Source organism: Cynocephalus volans, chromosome 5, assembly GCF_027409185.1.
Source record: "Cynocephalus volans isolate mCynVol1 chromosome 5, mCynVol1.pri, whole genome shotgun sequence".
NCBI classification, from domain to species: domain Eukaryota; kingdom Metazoa; phylum Chordata; class Mammalia; order Dermoptera; family Cynocephalidae; genus Cynocephalus; species Cynocephalus volans.
The window spans coordinates 11,553,444-11,571,697 of NC_084464.1; the positions used below are offsets into that span (position 1 = coordinate 11,553,444).

Below are 18,254 nucleotides of genomic sequence, written 5' to 3' on the forward strand. Positions count from 1 at the left end.
CAAACTATAGCTCAGGGGATTTAGTTACAGGGTAAGGAACACTAGCATTTAGTGCTTTGCTGTAGTGAAGGCTTTACTCATACCTTACCTGCAATGCTACAAGGGTCCTTCAATTTTGAGGTCTGGAAACATTCACAATCATTTAAAATAATATCTTGGACAATGCTAGGCATTTTTAAAAGAATTAGTATAGACATATTTTCTTTTTTATCAACCCAGTGCTATCTGATGCTTATTCTCTTTGTGGTCACGTGGGAAATGCTGGTTGTCCTTGATAGGTTCTGAACATAACTGGTGCCATTTTAGGCAAGGCCAAACACAAAATGCCCACCCCCCCTCCCTTTACTGGAAGCCTCATGATTTCTGAGAAACAGAAACCCTTTTGGTTCCGCAAGGGCACAATTCTCCATTCTGGTTGTATAGTTTCCATATTAGCATAATGTCCCTCCTTGATGGTATCAGCCAACCCTCGGTGCCCTATATAAGCTCTACCACCTCCACACCTGGTGCTGTCCTCCATTTTGCAGGCAGCCCGGGCTGCCCCCTGCCACTTTCAGCACAGCCCGGCAGATTCTTTTCCTTTAATAAAGCTTGATCAGTACCCAGCATCTCAGCTCACTTTCTTTCATAATTCTTACACAAAAAGAATAGCCTAAAGTAATTTTTTTAATGTTCTGTCTTCCTGTCCCCACCTTACAAGTGGGAGCAGTCTGAAGGTGGGGTACCTAAAGTGCCCAGCTCAGGGCTGGCCAGAGATGTCAGAGCTAATTTCATACCTTGAGGGCAGGCTGTGGGGAAGGACAGGGTGTGGGGAGAACACCGGGTAGGTTGCCACAGTTTCACATAAAATATCCAGAAACAAGGTAACAGGAAAATGCAAGAGAAAGTTGGTCTTTACAAGCTCAGCCAGTTTAGGGCAAAGCAAGGCTGCAACGGGATCAAGCTGAAAGATAACAGGCTGCTCAGTACTAGGTGGAATCTGTGCCCCCAAGGCACGTTCCTGCTGCATTCACATGGAAAAAGGTTCCTGGCAGGGCTGGGCTTTCAAGGCCGAGTGCTAAGGGAAGAGTCCAAGCCGGAGAACCTCAGATGTTTCAATATCCTAACTTGTCTCTGCTGCAAAAAGTCCTCCTCGTGTTTGAGTTTGGGTGAATTTTATAGGTTGGGTATCATGGGGAGAGAAGATAGAACAGGGACCCAATTCCAGTGCCAGTTTAGTTTTTTCCTCTTTCCTCCCCAAGAAAGCTGGGTTTTTTGGATTTTTTTTTTTTGGCAGCTGGCCCATAGGGAGATCTGAACCCTTGACCTTGGTGCTATAACACCATGCTTTAACCTACTGAGCTAACTGGCCAGCCTCTCAGAAAATTCTTGATACGATTTTGAAGTCATAGGAACTAAAGATCACAGCCGTAGGTAGAGTTCCACTACAAGAGAGGCTGTGAGCTGCTGATCACTAAGAATAATGTTAGAAAAAAATGTAGCCTCCCTTCGTTCAAAGGTAACATGCATTCAGGCACAGCAGAGTGCAATGAAAACAGATTCTCTGGGCTGTGGGGTCCCCAGGCCCTGGAATCGAGTTCCCCCATTTCTTCTCAAAGACCACAGTCTGCAGGGAACTGATTGGTACCTACTCTATGTGGCCAGTCCATCATCAGGAAGGCAAGACCCTCTTTACAAGCGATGACTGTCAAAGGCACACATTTAACAACAAGGAAAACAGAAAAGTAGCTTTGAGTTTGGAAAAACCTGAATTTACGTAGTAGATCTGTCTTTAATATGGGAAGGTGGGTTTTCCTAGAATTGCAGTAGTTTCCCACTACTTTTCTACATCCAAGGCCATGGCTTTATTTCCAGTTTCACCTGTTATCAAATGAAGTTCATACCTCACAGGAATGTTTTGGGAGTGACTAACGAAATAGCGTATGTTTTAAATGTCAGACAGTGCCAAGTATCAAGTAGCTTATTAAATTCTGTAAATATTCCCCCTTGTCTGAAGGGAACTGAGAAACATAATGTAAATCATTAGTTAGAAATGAACATAAAAAAAGTTAAAAGTTGTAATGAAGATATACGTGGATACTCATGATTTAACAAGACAGATGAAAAATCATAGTTCTCATTAAGCACATCATGTAATGAAACAATGTACAAACGTGCTGTTCTTTGCAAAACCTTTACAAACAGAAATCTCATGTGCCACGGCCAAAATGATTCATTCACTGAGTCTACATTTTTTGTGTACTTTATGCCCATCCCTGTGCTGGGTTCTGGAAATATAAACATAAATATGACCCGAGTGAGTAAAGCCTGCTAGGTCTTAGACTGCTGTGGGGCTTAGAGTAATATGGGAAAACCAGGTCCCTCCAATTTCCTCCTCCAGTAGCTTTCCAGCGAGTTAGCCTCTACCTACCTCTCACAGTTCCCAGGAGGATACAATTGCCCAGAAGTGTCCTACCAAGAACACGCTAAACCTCTTTACGGTAAAGGCAGTTTAATTGTAGTGTTTTATGTAGAATAACAAAAGCCAGAATGTGAATGGAAAGCTCTGTTTCCCTTTAGTCCCACCCCCAGAGACTTGCCCTGGAGTCTCAGAGACTAGAATGCACGTCTGCAAGGAGCCAGGCTGGAGTCTGGATTTCTCAAGCTGCTGTGGTCCAGGTGCCACCCAATACTAGTTTATTCCTTCTCTACAGAATCCCAGAGGGCTTTAAGTTGAACGCTTCCAACTCCAGAAATGTTATAAGAAGCTGTTCAGGGAGATAACTGCCCGAGACGTAGCAGGATCTCCTCTAGGACACTCCAACATACGGCTTGGGATAATTGTTCTCTGGTATTTTCCTGGGACTGCCCTCCAATTTACCTACCCCGTGGCTGCTTTTTCCAGAGAAGGAATTTTGGGACTCCCTTCACAGATCCCACATGCTTAAGAGTCCACCCTTACATTTAGTTCCTGGTAGGAAACCCTGCAGCCTCAGACCCAGATGACCTCTCCCAGAGTTGGACCTGTGTTCTGCCCAAACACCTCTCCCCTGGGGAAGGGAAACCCTAAGGTAGCAACAGGATTTAGGAGAAAATGCCCCAGGCTGGGAGGCGGGAGGCAGGCTCTTTCCTCTGCAATGCAAGCTGTCTAACTTGAGCAAGCTGCTTCCTCCCTCTAAACCTTAGGTTCTTCCAAGGTCAGGAAAACAGGCACTTCACATACCCTTCCAGGTACAAAATGATTCCTGTCCCAGGGAACAAGCTAAATGCTACTGTACATTTATCCATGTCCCTTTCTTCCCCCAAACACTTTTATAATTTTATTCCTGTATTTATTTGGCAGCTGGCTGGTAAGGGGATCCGAACCCTGGACCCTGATGTTACCAGCGTCACACTTCAACCAATTGAGCTGATCAGCCAGCCTCCTGCCCTCTCTGGTCCAAAACACTTTGAAGCTCGAAGCAGCTTATAAAATTCAATGAGGTTAAAAAAATTTTGCAGGGGTGGAGCCAAGAGTCAAGGAAAGCAGAAGGAATAGCAAAATCAACAATTAAAATGACCTGCTCCTGAAAGGACTGAAAGAAGCGCAAATGTTTTAACAGAGTTTTCTTTTGAGTGTTGGGATTATGAGAAATTATTTTCTTCTACATTTTTTTTCTATTTCCCATACTTTTAAAAATGGTCATGAATTATTCTTCTAATTGGAAAAGGACAACTTTAAAGACCTTGGCTGATTATCTTCTCGCTCATTTTATACTGTGCTCCACCTGTTAGGCTTAGATCTACAGTTCAACTTCCTCATTAGCATGTGACTCCCAGCTTCCGCACGGTCTGGCATTCTGCTCTGTCTGCAAAAGTATAAAAAAGTAGACATGAGCCCATAGGAATCTTGCTGGAGAGGTAAATAAAATGCTCCCTACGATTCTGCACCTTTTACTAACAAAGGAATAAAATCATCTGATATCCATGCATGTAAACACGAGTGTTTCACAAACCCAGAGTTTGGAGATGGACATAGGGAAGGGGGGTGGCTGTTCTGAAGATTCAGGGTTGGGCCTGCTAATTACGAAAGAGCCAGTTAAGTCCAATCATCCCAGCAAGAGCTGATTCTCCCTTGGCAATTACCTAATTGGTTCCCTATTTCATTATGCCCATTCAAATGATCTCACTACTTCCCAGCTCCTCACAGGCTCCATACTTTTCTCTAAGTACCCTTCGCCTTTCTTCTAACCAGCCCACTCAACCTGCTCTTCCCCATCACCAACAATAGAGCCTTTCAACTCCATGCGTGCCACACACAAAACTGGCAGCCCCCAACGAACAAGAAAAATGGCTAACATACGTTTAAAAAATACTCAGCTGGTCAGTTAGCACAGTTGGTTAGAGCACGGTGTTACAAGACCAAGGTTAAGGGTTTGGATCCCCATACTGCACTCCCAGCTGCACTCCCCGCCCCCCCGAAAAAAAATTTACTCCCAGTGAATTATAATTAAAAACAGTAATGCAGTTCCTTTTCTCCTTAATTCAAGTGCCTTTTTAAAATTTATTTATTTGTTTATTTATTTGGCAGATCAAACCCTGGACCTTGGTGTTATCAGCACCATGCTCAAGTAGCTTTTAAAAAGGAATACATCAGTGTACTCACTGTTAGGAGATGGAATCAGCCAGTCTCATGTACTGGTGGACCCATGGAAAATTAGCAAATTTTTTGGAAAGCTGTTTTGCAATATGTATCAAGAACTTAAAATGTTCCTATCTTTTAATCCAGTAAGTATTGATTCCAAAGTCAAAAACACTAAAATGTGGCAAAGCTTTACGTGAAAAGACGTTACTCTTTTGATGTTACTCAGCATTGACTACAATAACATTTTACACAGTAAAAAACCAGGAATGAACGTTCAACCATTGTGGAATTGATAAGCAAATCATGGTGCATCCATATTATGAAAACATACAGTTATTTCATATTTTCAATGACAGGGAAATTATTATGGTATATCACAAAGTAAAAGTAGCAGGGTACCAAATTAGATCATTAGTCTAACCTAACTACATAAAGCAATGCACAGAGAAGGAAAATGAGGCAAATATGTTAACTGAAGAAATTTTTTGTGTAATGTAGTTTTTACTTCTCTGTATTTCCTAGATTATCTGCAACGAGAATGAATTTTTATAATTAAAAAAAAGATTTTAAATTTTTTGCCCACTAGTAACTAGGACAGGGTTTTCAAATTTTATGTGAAGGGTGGGTTCCTGAAGACGCGTGTAAGCCTGGACTGCAGAGAGTATCCACGCATCCATCAAAGTAAATCAACCAAACACAGCTGACAGTGCACCTGGCTGACAGTTCTGAATTCTGGAAATTCTTTTGCTTTCCACAGCTGGCAGTACAGGAGTTGAACCCTGGACCTTGAGGTTAACAGCACCATGCTCTAACCAACTGAGCTAAAGGGCCAGCCCCGAATTTTTAAAATTCTCAACTGCTTTTTGAAAATTGTTTTATTTGGAGAGATTTGCATTATTTCAAATCGTTCTTATCAAGATTTGATTGACCCTTCAAGATCACAGACTTTTCAAACTCGTATAATTCAATTTCACAGAAAATGAGACCATAATGAGTATACATAAAAAATACTGAATTCCTGAACAGCATACTTTCATTGCTTAAAAAAAGTTTGAACTGTCATATCAAAGATTTACGACATACAACACCAGCAGAAATTTAATAAGCATGTTCTATAAGCAGCCAGTATATTCCGTGATACATAAGAAGTGTAGTTTATCTTGCATTCATTCATTGAAACAGACATGCAGAACATCTACAGGATGTCCATTAAGTATGCAAACAGGTGAATATACATAATGCCACTGAGGACATTTTCAATGTGTAAAACACACGTGCCGCACACACACACAGTGCAGACTTTATGTAGAATGGAAATCAAGTTCCACTTACCTGGAATCCTATTGAGTGTCACCCAGGAATATTCATCAGAAGAATAGGTGTCCTTTGCTTAAGTAAATAAATGGCCCTCTGGTCTTGAAGAACAAAATTAGCAGTTTCCCTTGCAAGGACCACATAGGCAGAGTCAAGGTAAAGGTCAGATTATTGGGGAGGAAGTGTTGCTCCCACCCAAGTGCATGGCATGAAAAGAGAGCAAGTGGTATCTCTGCCCCAGTGTGGGTATCTGGTCTTTCTGATAATATGGGAGGTGGGAGGGAACACCCTGGGGTAATGTTTTTCCATTTAAATTCTTTCAGGTACTGAACTATTTCCTTGCTGGATTTCAGGGGAAATCTTGCCCCCAGGTGTTGATGAAGTACTTCCATGGACTCTCTGAGTTCACAAGGTCTTCCAGGAAGTTCAGGTCAGCCGGGAGCCTGGAAATTCCTGTGGAGACCACAGACTCCCTTAGAAGCCACAAGGGTGTTTGCAAAGCTCAGTAGCTTTCTCACTGCACCTTTGACAGCAGCTGGGCCTTCTCATCCACATGGACACCGTAGATACTATGGGGAGTGTAATAGCCTTAAAGAGTCTTCCAAATGCATCAAAGTCTTTATGGACAACTATGACATGCCAAGAGGGGCTCGGCTTCTTTGAAAAGATGGTTCATGATGGAGTGATTCCATAGCAAGCCTATGATGGCAAGTTATTTTCTTGATGGTCTCCTTGGCGTATTTTCATTCAAGTAAATTTTCTTTCCTGTCATGATCAGGTCACAAACTTCTGCAAGATCTGAAAAAGTTGAGATTTTCCCCACTTGCAGATATTTTTGTGGGACTCAGTTGTTGGCATACAGGAACAAAAGAGTTATAGATGTGGGAATAAGCCCTGTGACAAACCCGAACACCTTCAGCTTCATTTGTCCTATGATCTCATCTTGATTTGTCACCTGACTGACCTTACACCATTGCTGAAATCGGTGGCAGGCCCATGCCCAGGCTGTCGAGAAATCTGCTCTAACTTCCTGTTGTCAGCATTCACTTAGGGAAGGGAGCCAGCCACAAGTCTGCAGTTCTTCTCGTATACCGAAGGAATGGAGTGGATCTGAGAACATGAACCACTGGGCCAACTGACCAGCTGAGCCGGGGGTGGGCATAGCTGGGCACCTCTGTCCAGGTCAGCCTCAAGTTGAGACCCTGCCAAATGGGCCACAGCTGCCAACTCAGGGTGATCTTGCCATGTGTGTAAGGCAAGAACGTATATCACTCTTGCAGCCCTTCTCTCCCAGAGAAGGCCACCATCACAGTCACTCATGTCACCTTTGCATATAAGGGACTCTATACATCTTCAAGTTCAGGCGACGTCACAGTTGTCCTGAGGCAGGCCACCATTTACACTGACGGCACCCAGAATCACTCAATAGCAGGGACTCTACGAAAAACAAAAATCAAGAATTCATAGAATTTCAGGGCTGCAAGGAATTGTGCAGATTATTCACACCAACTCATTCAATTTACAAATGGAGAAAACTGAAAATGAACTCTCACTAATATTCTGTCACACTTTTGACTTCATTATCTTGCTGACAACCTGTGAGTTAAGCATCGGTGTTCTATCCATATTGCATGTGAGGAAACTGAAGTCAAAAGATACCCTGACTTGCCTGCTATCCAAAGTTTTAACGGTAGCATGGGGTCTCAGACCTAACTCTCCTGACTCCACAGGCCTTCTACCTGGAATATTCTTCTCCCCTACCTTTTCTTGATGAGTTCCTACTGATCTTTCAGGTCCCCATGTGACATTGCTCCCTTGGGGATCCATCCCTGCCCACCCAAGTCTGGGTTAGGAGCACTTCCACCTGCCTCAATAGGATCTAATAGGACTCTGCATAATTGCTCGTTTGTTTCCTCTATGAAGGACTATTTCTGCCTTCCAATCGCTGTATTTTCAGCACCTCGCCTGTGGTGGGCACTCATCACTGAATTAAGTCCAGTCCCAGCTCTTTCCTCTTTTCCAGGAGTCAGCAAAACTACAGCCAGGGGTCCCATCTGGCCTGCCCTGTGTTTTTATACAGTCTGTGAGCCAAGAGTGCTTTTACATTTTTAATGGTTGGTGAAAATCCAAAGAAGAAAAATATTTTGTGACACCTAAAGGTGATATGAAATTCAAATTTCAGTGTCCATAAATACAGTTTTGTTATGTTTACATATGGTCCACGGCTGCTTTCACATTACAGAGGTGGAGTCGAGTTGTGACAGAAATCACCTAGCCACCAAAACCCAAAATATTTATCATCCTGCCCTTGCCAGAACAGGTTTGGTAACGTTTATTGATGTCCCTGCCTACCATATGTTTTCATTTTCAAGATGACTATTGGTAACACCAAGGTCAAAGTTTCGGATCCCCATACCAGCTGTCCACCAAAAAAACAAAAGAAAAAAGAAAAAAAAAAAAAAAAATGACTGTTGACTTGGTACCGTTTTCATTTTACAACTTTTTGCTTTATTTTTAGGATTTCCTTGTGTATGTTAGAATGACAGCATCATTGGTGGCACAGCATGAACTCTAAAGAGAGAATGTGTGGGTTTGGATCCTGGCTTTGCTGGTTCCTAGTTGTGTGACCTTGGGCAAGTTATTATTTTACCTTTCTGTTTTAGTTTGTCTGTAAAATAAAAATAATACTTGTAGGGTTGTTTTGCTAATTACTGAGTTAATACATGGAATGCACTTTGAGAAGACTCTGACACATAGTAAATACTCTCAAACACTAGTTATTATTATTTGCACATGGTCACTTTTAGGGTCTTACCTGCACCACCAGTGAATTGGAAATTTCTACACTGCACACTCTGCCTGACTCCAGGGTGGCCAAGCTTTGGGAGAGGTGGTGCTGCCACCTAGTGGCCCTATGCTGAATAGCTTGGCATGGCCTTTTCACTGGGCTTTTGAAAATCTGTGGATGAGAGGAAGGGAAAATTTTCATGTCATCACAGAATTTCATACCCCACCAGACTGTGAGCAGCTTCAAGGGAAGAATATGTCTTTGAAGACATAAGGAGGAGAGCTCAACATAGCACTTGAGGGGCACTGAAAAGCCTGACTGTCCCAGGGTCTGAACTCCACCAAACAGCCACGGTATCTCCAATGATGTTTAAGAGATTTCCATAAGGGAGCAAATTGTGAGTCATTACTGAGGAAGGATGACGTAGCCATAACTTCTGTATATCTCATGAAGCCATTAGCAACCAAGGATGCTCAAAAGAGGTTCTGAAAAAATGGGACAAGAAAGCAAGGTCTGGAGTGTGGGATGCGCTGGCTGGAAGGGCTGAGCAGCCAGGAGAGCTTACGAAGGGGTGAGATGTCCTGGGGTCATGTACTCAGCTGAGTTTCAGAATCAGAGCTGAGTCTTAAAAATCCAAATTTCCCCAGTGTCCTTGGCACACTCAAATCCAAATCAAATAGTTTCATTTTAATTATTTTCATGTAATTTGACTCAGCATCGAATTTTAAATTCTCACTATTTTTTTTTTCTAGTTCAGAAAAGTTAAATAACTACATAAGAGGACAGTCCAGTGACAGAAATGGAAAGAAGCTTAGAGTTCATCTTGTCCCATTGTGTCATTTTACAGAGGGAAGAAAATGCCACCCAGGGAAGGCAAGGGACGCGCCTGACGTCACGTAGCTATCCACAGCAGACCTGAGAGCAGGAGCTGGTCGCTGCTGGTCTGATGAAACAAGCTGCTTCCAAAAACGTTTCCATAGTGAAGACTTCCGAAACTAAATCTTACGAGCACGTGTGCAGGTCGAACTCACTCGTCAATCGAAGGACAAATTAAACAGGGGATGAGATTATCTTAACTTCATGAGACTTGTTCTTACATGTTGCTTCTACTTGCAGAAACCAACCTAAGCTAAAGGTAATATTCATGCTTTTCAAAGAGACTGGTGAAATATTTGCACTTTGAAGCACAGAGTGAGAACACTTAATTCAGGCTAACCTTATCAGGATTAGGTAAATACATGATTGTGGAAACCATGGCCAAAGCCAACAGGTGTATTCAAAACTCTTTATATTTATGAATGTCCTCTAAATCTTTAGTTATCTTCTGTAAATAAATTCTTTCTCATGGACACATGAGTTAGCCCAATACATTAGCCTATTTCCCGAGCACTTGCTCAGTGTCTCCAGTCTGAGATCACATGGCATATCTTGTCACATTTCTTCCCTCTCTCATCGCCCCCACCCTGTCTTTCCATATTTAACATATTCCTGCATTTCTGTCAAATTAGCTGGAATGGAAGAGTAGCTTTTAATCAGGTGCACACACTGCCACAAGAAAATCGGACACAGAATCCTTTTCTAATACTGAGAAACTTCAAATTCTACCCCTGATCACTGATAAACATTTTTGGGAAAAAAAAATTTGGTAAAAAACATAACAGAAAAGTTACCATCTTAGTGGTCTTTCAGTGTTAACTGTATGCATATTGTTATGCAACAGATCTCCAGAACTTTCTCATCTTTGCATAGCTGAAACTCTGCACCCATCTGCTGTGGTTTGAATGTCCCTGCAAGCTCATGTTAGAACTTAACTCCCAATACAGTGGTGGAAGGTGGGTACTTTAAGAGGTGATTATATTGCAAGTACTGTGCCCTTGTGAATGGATGGATCCATTCATGGAGTGATGCGTGGATGGTTTAATGGGTGGCCATGGGTGTGGTTCTGATGGCTTTACAAGGACAGCAAGTGAGTAGGTTAGCTCTCTTGCTCATGCCATCCTCGCCGTTTGATACCCTGGTCACCACGGGACCCCATAGAGAGTTCCCACCAACAAGAAGGCCCTCACCAGACGCGCCCCCTGGACTGTGGACTTCCCAGCCTCCCAAACTGTAAGAAATAGATTTTATTTCTTTATACATTACCCAGTTTCAGGTACTCTGTTATAAGCAACAGAAAACTAATACACCATCAAAGAACAACTGCCCATTTCTCCTTCCCCCCAGCCCCTGGCAACCACATTCTACTTTTTGCTGCTATGAGTTCGATCACGTTAGATGCCTCACATAAGTGAAATCACGCAGTATTTGTCTTTTTGTGACTGGCTCACTGCATTTTGCATGATGTTTGCTAAAGCATCTTTGGCATGTGCCGATCTGTCCCACAAGCATGAGCTGAGGGCCTGGTGCTGGCTAACATGCCCAGGAATTGTTTTTATACCAGACAAATCTGTTTGTAAAATGATATAAATAGAAGTTTGGGTTTGCAGAGGGTTTTCACATACATTATGTCATTATCGTTTAATGCAGGGTTTCTCAACCTCAGCACTATTGACATTTTAGCCCAGGTAAGTGTTTGTGGTGCTTGCTGTCTGGTGCCTTGTAGATATTTAGCAGAATCCCTTGTTTCTACTCAGTAGATGCCAGTAGCACCTTCTCTCCACCAGCTGTGACAACCAAAAATGCCTCCAGATATTGCCAAAGGGCAAATTTGACCCAATAAGCTAACTTCTAAAAGCAGTGAAATGAAGCTAACAAAATGTACTTTATGAGGTTTGTATGAGGCCTGGTAAACGATGTACGATGGAAGCTACTGACACATGGCAGGCACTTAATGAGTAAGAGTTGTCATTTAATAATGTATTCTATAAAAGACATTCAATTTATTAGCTGACTATTGATTATAACTCATTAACGTGAGATTGGACAATAGAAGTTCACTGGATAGGAACTGTGATATTTTTATCCTAAATCTGGCCCCTCTTCTTTTTTTTTTTTTTTTTTTTGTCTTTTTTTCGTGACCAGCACTCAGCCAGTGAGCGCACTGGTCATTCCTATATGGGATCCGAACCCGCGGCGGGAGAGTCGCCGCGCTCCCAGCGCAGCACTCTACCAAGTGCGCCACGAATCTGGCCCCTCTTCTAACTAGCTGTGCGATGTTGGCAAAATCACTAAGTCTCTCTGGGTCTCAGTTCCACCAACTGTTAAGGAAATTAAATAATCTCGCCTTGTGTACTTTATAAGGTTATGATGAGATTAAAATTATGTAATAAGAGGAAGATACTCTGAAAGTATAAACCCATTATACATGCAAGCCATTGTAATCATGATATAAATTCTCTATAACACCCTTATTGAGATTTAATTCATATACCACATAATTAACCGAAACATTTATTTACTTTATTTACAAGGTCGTATAACCATCACCACTACATCTAATTCTATAATATTTTTATTATCCCCCAAACAAATCTGCCTCAACCCTCCTGGTCCCTGGCAACCACTAATCTACTTTCTGATGCTATACATTTGCCTATTCTGGACTTTACATAAAAATGCAATATGGTATGAATTTAAATGTGTATAATTTTAATAGTCCACCTCACAATATGGTAATTGAAACAGCTGTCTCATCCCCTTTTTGAAAGAGGTTTTGAAAGAGGGGAGGGTTTTTTGGGTTTTTTTTCCTTTTTGGAAAAAAAGTCAAGTAAGATATAGTGTTCTCTTTGCCACGAACTTTTTAGCAATGTTTTTAGTATAGAAATAGCTCAGGGATAGAATAAATATTCTAGAAGTATTGCTATGCTGCTCAATGAATGTGTGCCCAGCCACCTTTGCAAGTGATGCTGATATAGAGAATATTTGTGAAACGGTACGGTCAGAAGCTCCCTCATCTTCCCACCATCACGACACGATTGTCTTTTGTTCTTTAATTTTTATATTTGCTTTAGTTCTATTACCGACAGTGGTCCATTTATTCCCAGCTAGCTGCGTAAGAACGAAAGACTGGAGAAATGCTTGATGAAAAGGTTTGACCAACCAAACGTTCAAGTACGGGGATGTCGGGAAGCTTGCTTCTCACCAGAAGGGGGCGCCCAGGAGTCCTCACAGTCCACTGCTGGATGCAGACGGGGCAGCTCAGACGAAATACCTAGAAGACGAAGTGGCTAAGAGTGGACGTGTTGTGACCTCAATTTTTCATATTCATTCATGCAGGAATATTTAGCTCTTATTGCATGCCTTCTCTGTACTAGGGGCTGAGAGCTGGACATGTGCTAAGTGCTTGGGATACAGGGGTGAGAGACATATTTCTTGACACACACACACACACACACACACACACACACACACACACACACACACACACACACACACACACACACACACACACACACACACACACACACACGCTCACTTGTGTACATACACACACAAAAAGACTGGGATGTATACACCAGGATGTTAACAATGGTTATCTCTGAGTTATAGCATTATGGATTATTTTTGTTACTTTTATTCTATTTCAGAGCATACTTTTTTTTTTTTTTTTAAATAAATAGAGAAAATATTTTGTTTAGTCTCATTTTTAAGAACTAAATACTGGAATCCAGAAATGTCGAAGTGAAAACCACCTCTGCTTCAGCACTGTCACAGTGTACCAAATCAGGCATCCTGAGAAAGTCCCATATTTCAAAATTATGGTAGGATATCTGAAATTCCTGAGAGAAATACCCAGATGCTTCTAGGTGTCATATGCTAATGAAAAGAAAAAGAAATGATATCTGATATTAAAAAAAATTTTTTTCTGCGTCCTGGAAAATTTAATCTAATGTAATAAAATTAGGAGATTCGTCAGCAAGAAATTAAAACACTATCCTTCTTTCTGCAGGTCCTTGCCAGAGCCAGGAAAGATTGATGAGGGGCAAAAACAACCATTTCCACCCAGTTTCTTAGGTCTGCCGCCTCCTTGATGTCTGACCTCAGGGCTACTGAAACACACAGGCCACCACTGCAAGTAATATCCTTCCAGGGCCAGAAGCTTGTAAAACGGAGCCATGGCTTGATTAATTAAAACAGTGCCTAAACTGACATTTTGTTTTATTTTGTTTTACTGTGTTATATTTCAAGTTTAAATACCTACTAGTTACTGATCAACTTTTATTATGGATTTACACTGCAAGAAAAGGTGATTTGAGAACTTCCAATTCCTCCCTTCTTGAATGCTGACAATTCAGACTAGCCCATTAAAGCATCTTAGATGCCATGCAATAAAGAAATCTGCTTGGCTTTATTTAATCCAGTGTTGTCCAAACTCATTTTTTTTTTTTAGCCTTTTATATTTTATTTTATTATTCAATTTAAATAATTAATTAATTATTTTTGGACAGCTGACCAGTAAGGGGATCTGAATCCTATTTTATTTTTTTATTGTGGCAAAATATATGTAACACAATATTTGCCATTTAAACTATTTTGAAGTGCATCATTTAGTGACATTAAGTATATTCGAAGTGTTGTACAACTGACACCACTATTTCCAGAACTTTGTCATCATTCCAAACAGGAATTCTGTGCCTGTTACACAGCATCTTCCCGTTCTTGCCTCCCTTCAGCCCCTGCTAGTCTCTATTTTACTTTCTGTCTCTGTGAATGTGCTTCTTCTAGTTCCTTGTACAAGAAGAATCATACACTGGTTGTCCTTTTGTGACTTGCTTCTTTCACTTAGTACAATGTTTTCAAGGCTCATTCACGTTACAGCATGTGCCAGAATTGCATTGTTTTATGGTTGAATAATATTCTGCTGCATGTATGTGCCTTTGCCCATCCACATTTATCTGTTGATGGACACTTGGGTTGTTTTAACCTCTTGGCTGTTGTGAATACGGCCATCGACACTGTGCACAAGTGTCTGTTCGAGTCCCTGCTTTCAGTTGACTGGGTGTACACCTAGGAGCAGAATTGCTGGTCACATGTTTATTCCGTGTGGAACTTTCTGAGGAACTGTCAAACGTTTCCCCAGGGCTGCACCACTGTCTGTGCCCTCCAGCAGTGCGCCCGTTTCTCCACACCTTGCTCACACTTGTTCTTTTCCATTTTTGGATAATAGCCATCCTAAGGGGCATGTGTCCAAACTCATTTTTGCACAGAACATTTTCCTTAAACAAGTCCTGTCCCAGGAACTGCGTCACAGAAGGCGCCTGGGCAAGGCTGGGCCGCGCATTCAGCAAGTGTAGAATATTACGTTCTTCAGAAGAGAGAAGTGCATTCAGCTGGAGGATGTCAGTGCACTTGTGTTTTATTTTATCTACCTCAGATCTGATGAGAATGATGGTAGTGAGTTTTTGCTCATTTTATTCAGCTTTTCCAAGGAATGTTTTAAAAAGAATTCTCAAAAAGAGTTTTGTCTCAGTTTTCCTAGGGCAATCAATACCACCAACATACTCAGATTCCTATTTTTTATATTACATGATGCTTTTTAAAATATGTTCCAGGCTAGTCTGTCCCCATGCCATAGCACTGCCTGGCACAAAGGGCAGAGGCCACACAGGTGCATAGTGTGTAAGTGCCAGCGCGTGTGCACGAGCATCCACCAATGCATGCGTGTGTGTCCACATGCACTCACGTGACCTCTTCTCCACTCAGAAGCCAAAAACATGCATTTTCCAAAAGTCAGGCATTCTAATAGACCAAGGATTCCACTTTGGTTTTGAGAAAAGTTTAATTTTTTAAATTTATTCATATCTGTATTATTTGAGTTTGTTATAATGAGCAATTGCCTTTGAAATATTGAGAGGTTTTGAAAAGAAATAAAATGCTATTACAGCACAAATATGTGAACAGACGTGCAAAGGAGTGGATGCAGTCCAGGCTGGGGGAAAACAAACCAACTGGGGAACAGTAAGTCATGTCAGATTTGGGTCCAGGGAAAAGTTTTTATAACAATTAGAAAATAAAGATAAAATGAGAGTAACGAGGAGAATTCAATCAGGGTAAATTTGAACCTCAGAAGGGAGCATACTGGGAGAGTCTAATGCAGGATTGAAAAGCAGATGGAAGAATTAACTATGCAGGACACTTAATCAGCAGGTGCAAGTCCAAGGACGAAGAAGTCCTAGGGTCCCAGCCAGCTCCCCGTCCAGTTGGGGAGGGTCTCAGAGTCTCATGGTTCATTCCTAAGTGGAATGGGTCGAATTCACTCAAAGAAGCTGCCAACTTCAAGACGTGCAGCTGGATTACATGGATAACCACTCTCTCCCCTCTCCCTGAGCCTGCACCACATCCAGATCCTCTTGGAACATCTGCAGACTGACCGTGTTTTCTGCTCATTCGCTCACTTGCATGTGGTCTCCCCTGGTGCTCTGAAGCCACAGCCTCCGCAAGCAAGTCATCACCATTTCCAGCTCTGCTGCGCCATAGCCGACCAACTGAAGCACAAAGGACAAACTGACTTGAAGGGAAAATCCTGGGAGAAAGTTGCAGATTAGCCCAATTTAGGTCAGATGTTCATGTTAAGTTCAAACAGCTGTGACTGGGGATGCTGGAGGGTGGGAGGTGAAGTTTTAAGTCATGACACCAGGACTATGGAAAGATTAGGGTCTCTTTGAAAAAGATGTCTAAGTAGGGGAGAAAATGATATCTTTGGTTTGGAGAGAAAGATTTCTGCTCTGTCAGATTCAGCTAGAATCCAGAATAGATATAGAGTATGCATAAAGCAAATGTACTTCACAGGGCCTGGTTTTCCAAAGGCTTGCAGTTACAAATATTGACCTTGCAAAGGACAGGAAATTTTCCGCAGGCTATATAGTCTCCGTTGTAAGATAAAGAATTGTAACACAGCAAGTTGCTGGCTCAAAGACAGACAGGTTACTGGTTGATATGTAAAGATACTGGGAAATTGCTGTAAGAAGAGAATGTTTGCTAAAATCAAGCTTTTGTTAGTGGATCAACTTAATTGCATGTTACCAGCTTCTATTGTTAAACTTGCTAAACTGTACTTAGAAAAACCCCACCTATGTTCTCTTCCTGGAACTTCCTGGTCTGGAGAATAAATGCAGGAAGAGAACCCCAATTCGTGGTTAATTTCCCAAATGGAAGGAATGCCTCTATCTTGAGGGTTCTGGGAGATTAACCCCTTTCTGGGGCTTCTCACTGCTCAGAAGAGATGGGATTTGAGTTATCTTTGGCGTCTCCATCACCAGGGGAAAAGGGGTGACAAATCCATGGGAGGCAAGGCAACAAATAGATATGGGACCCAAACCTTAAAGAACTTCACTCTTCTAAAGAACAGAGATAGAGGGCCGACCCCATGGCACACTCGGGAGAGTGCAGCGCTGGGAGCACAGCAGTGCTCCCGCCGCAGGTTCGGATCCTATATAAGGACGGCCAGTGCACTCACGGCCGGTCACAAAAAGACAAAATAAAGAACAGAGATAGAGCTGATTTGAAGTGAGTAAATCAGAAGTGATGGAGCTTTTTCAAAGAACTACAGAAAGAGCTATTATGCAATCCAGCAATCCCACTGCTGGGTATATACCCAAAGGAATGGAAATCATCATGTCAAAGGGATACCTGCACTCCCATGTTTATTGCAGCTTTATTACAATAGCCAAGAGTTGGAACCAATCTACATGTACATCAGTAGATGACTGGATAAAGAAAATGTGGTATATATACACAATGGAATACCACTAAGCCATAACAAAGAATGAAATTCTTCCATTTGCAGCAACATGGATGAATTTGGAGAAAATTATGTCATGTGAAATCAGCCAGGCACAGAAAGAGAAATACTGCATGTTCTCACTCTTACATGGAAGCTGAAAAAGTTGATCTCATAGAAGTAGAGAGTAGAACAGTGGTTACTAGAGACTGGTAAGGGGTAAAGAGAGGGGGAGATGGGGAGAGGGTGGTCACTGGATACAAAATTGTAGTGAGATAGGAAGAATAGGTATAGTGTTCTATGGCAATATAGGGAGACTACAGCCAACAACAAATTACTGTATAACTTCAAGTAGCCGATGTCGAATGTTCCCAAGACGAAGAAGTCAAATGTTTGTGGTGATGGAAATGCTAAAAACGCTGATATGATCATTGTACATAGTGCAAATGTCCCCCAATATATTGTACTACATAAATATATACAATTATCATGGGTCAATTAAGAAAAAATAAACATAAAAAAATCAGACACAGAAATAGATTACAGGTTACCTGAAACGGGGAGGGGGTGGGGAGGAATTATGAGAAGTAACTGCTTATTGGGTACAGAGCATATGTTTAGGATGCCAAAATGTTTTGGAAATAGAGGTGGTGGTCACACAGCCTTGTGAATGTAATTAATTCCATGCAACTGTGTGTTTAAAAATGCTTTAAATGTTTTACCACAATAAAATAAAAGAATTAGAAGTGCCTAAACTCAAGCAGTTCAGATAGGTAGAGAGGCCACTGTCCTCGGAAGGAAATGTTGAATTATTTACAGTACCTGCCGGAGGAGGAGGCTCTAGTTCATACCTGCTCTGATAACAGCCCCACTTTCTTTTGAGAGAGGTT

At 41.7% G+C, this 18,254-nt stretch overlaps 1 non-coding gene and 1 pseudogene across 1 annotated transcript; both read right to left on the reverse strand.

The window, feature by feature from the left end:
* Window positions 1-693: 693 nt before the first annotated feature.
* The window catches only part of LOC134378883 (N-acetyllactosaminide beta-1,6-N-acetylglucosaminyl-transferase-like), a 62,724-nt pseudogene continuing 45,163 nt past the window's right edge, over window positions 694-18,254 (reverse strand).
* On the reverse strand, window positions 15,010-15,103 carry LOC134379357 (small nucleolar RNA SNORD116). Its single transcript, XR_010023757.1, has one exon. It is a non-coding gene; the product is annotated as a small nucleolar RNA SNORD116 (small nucleolar RNA).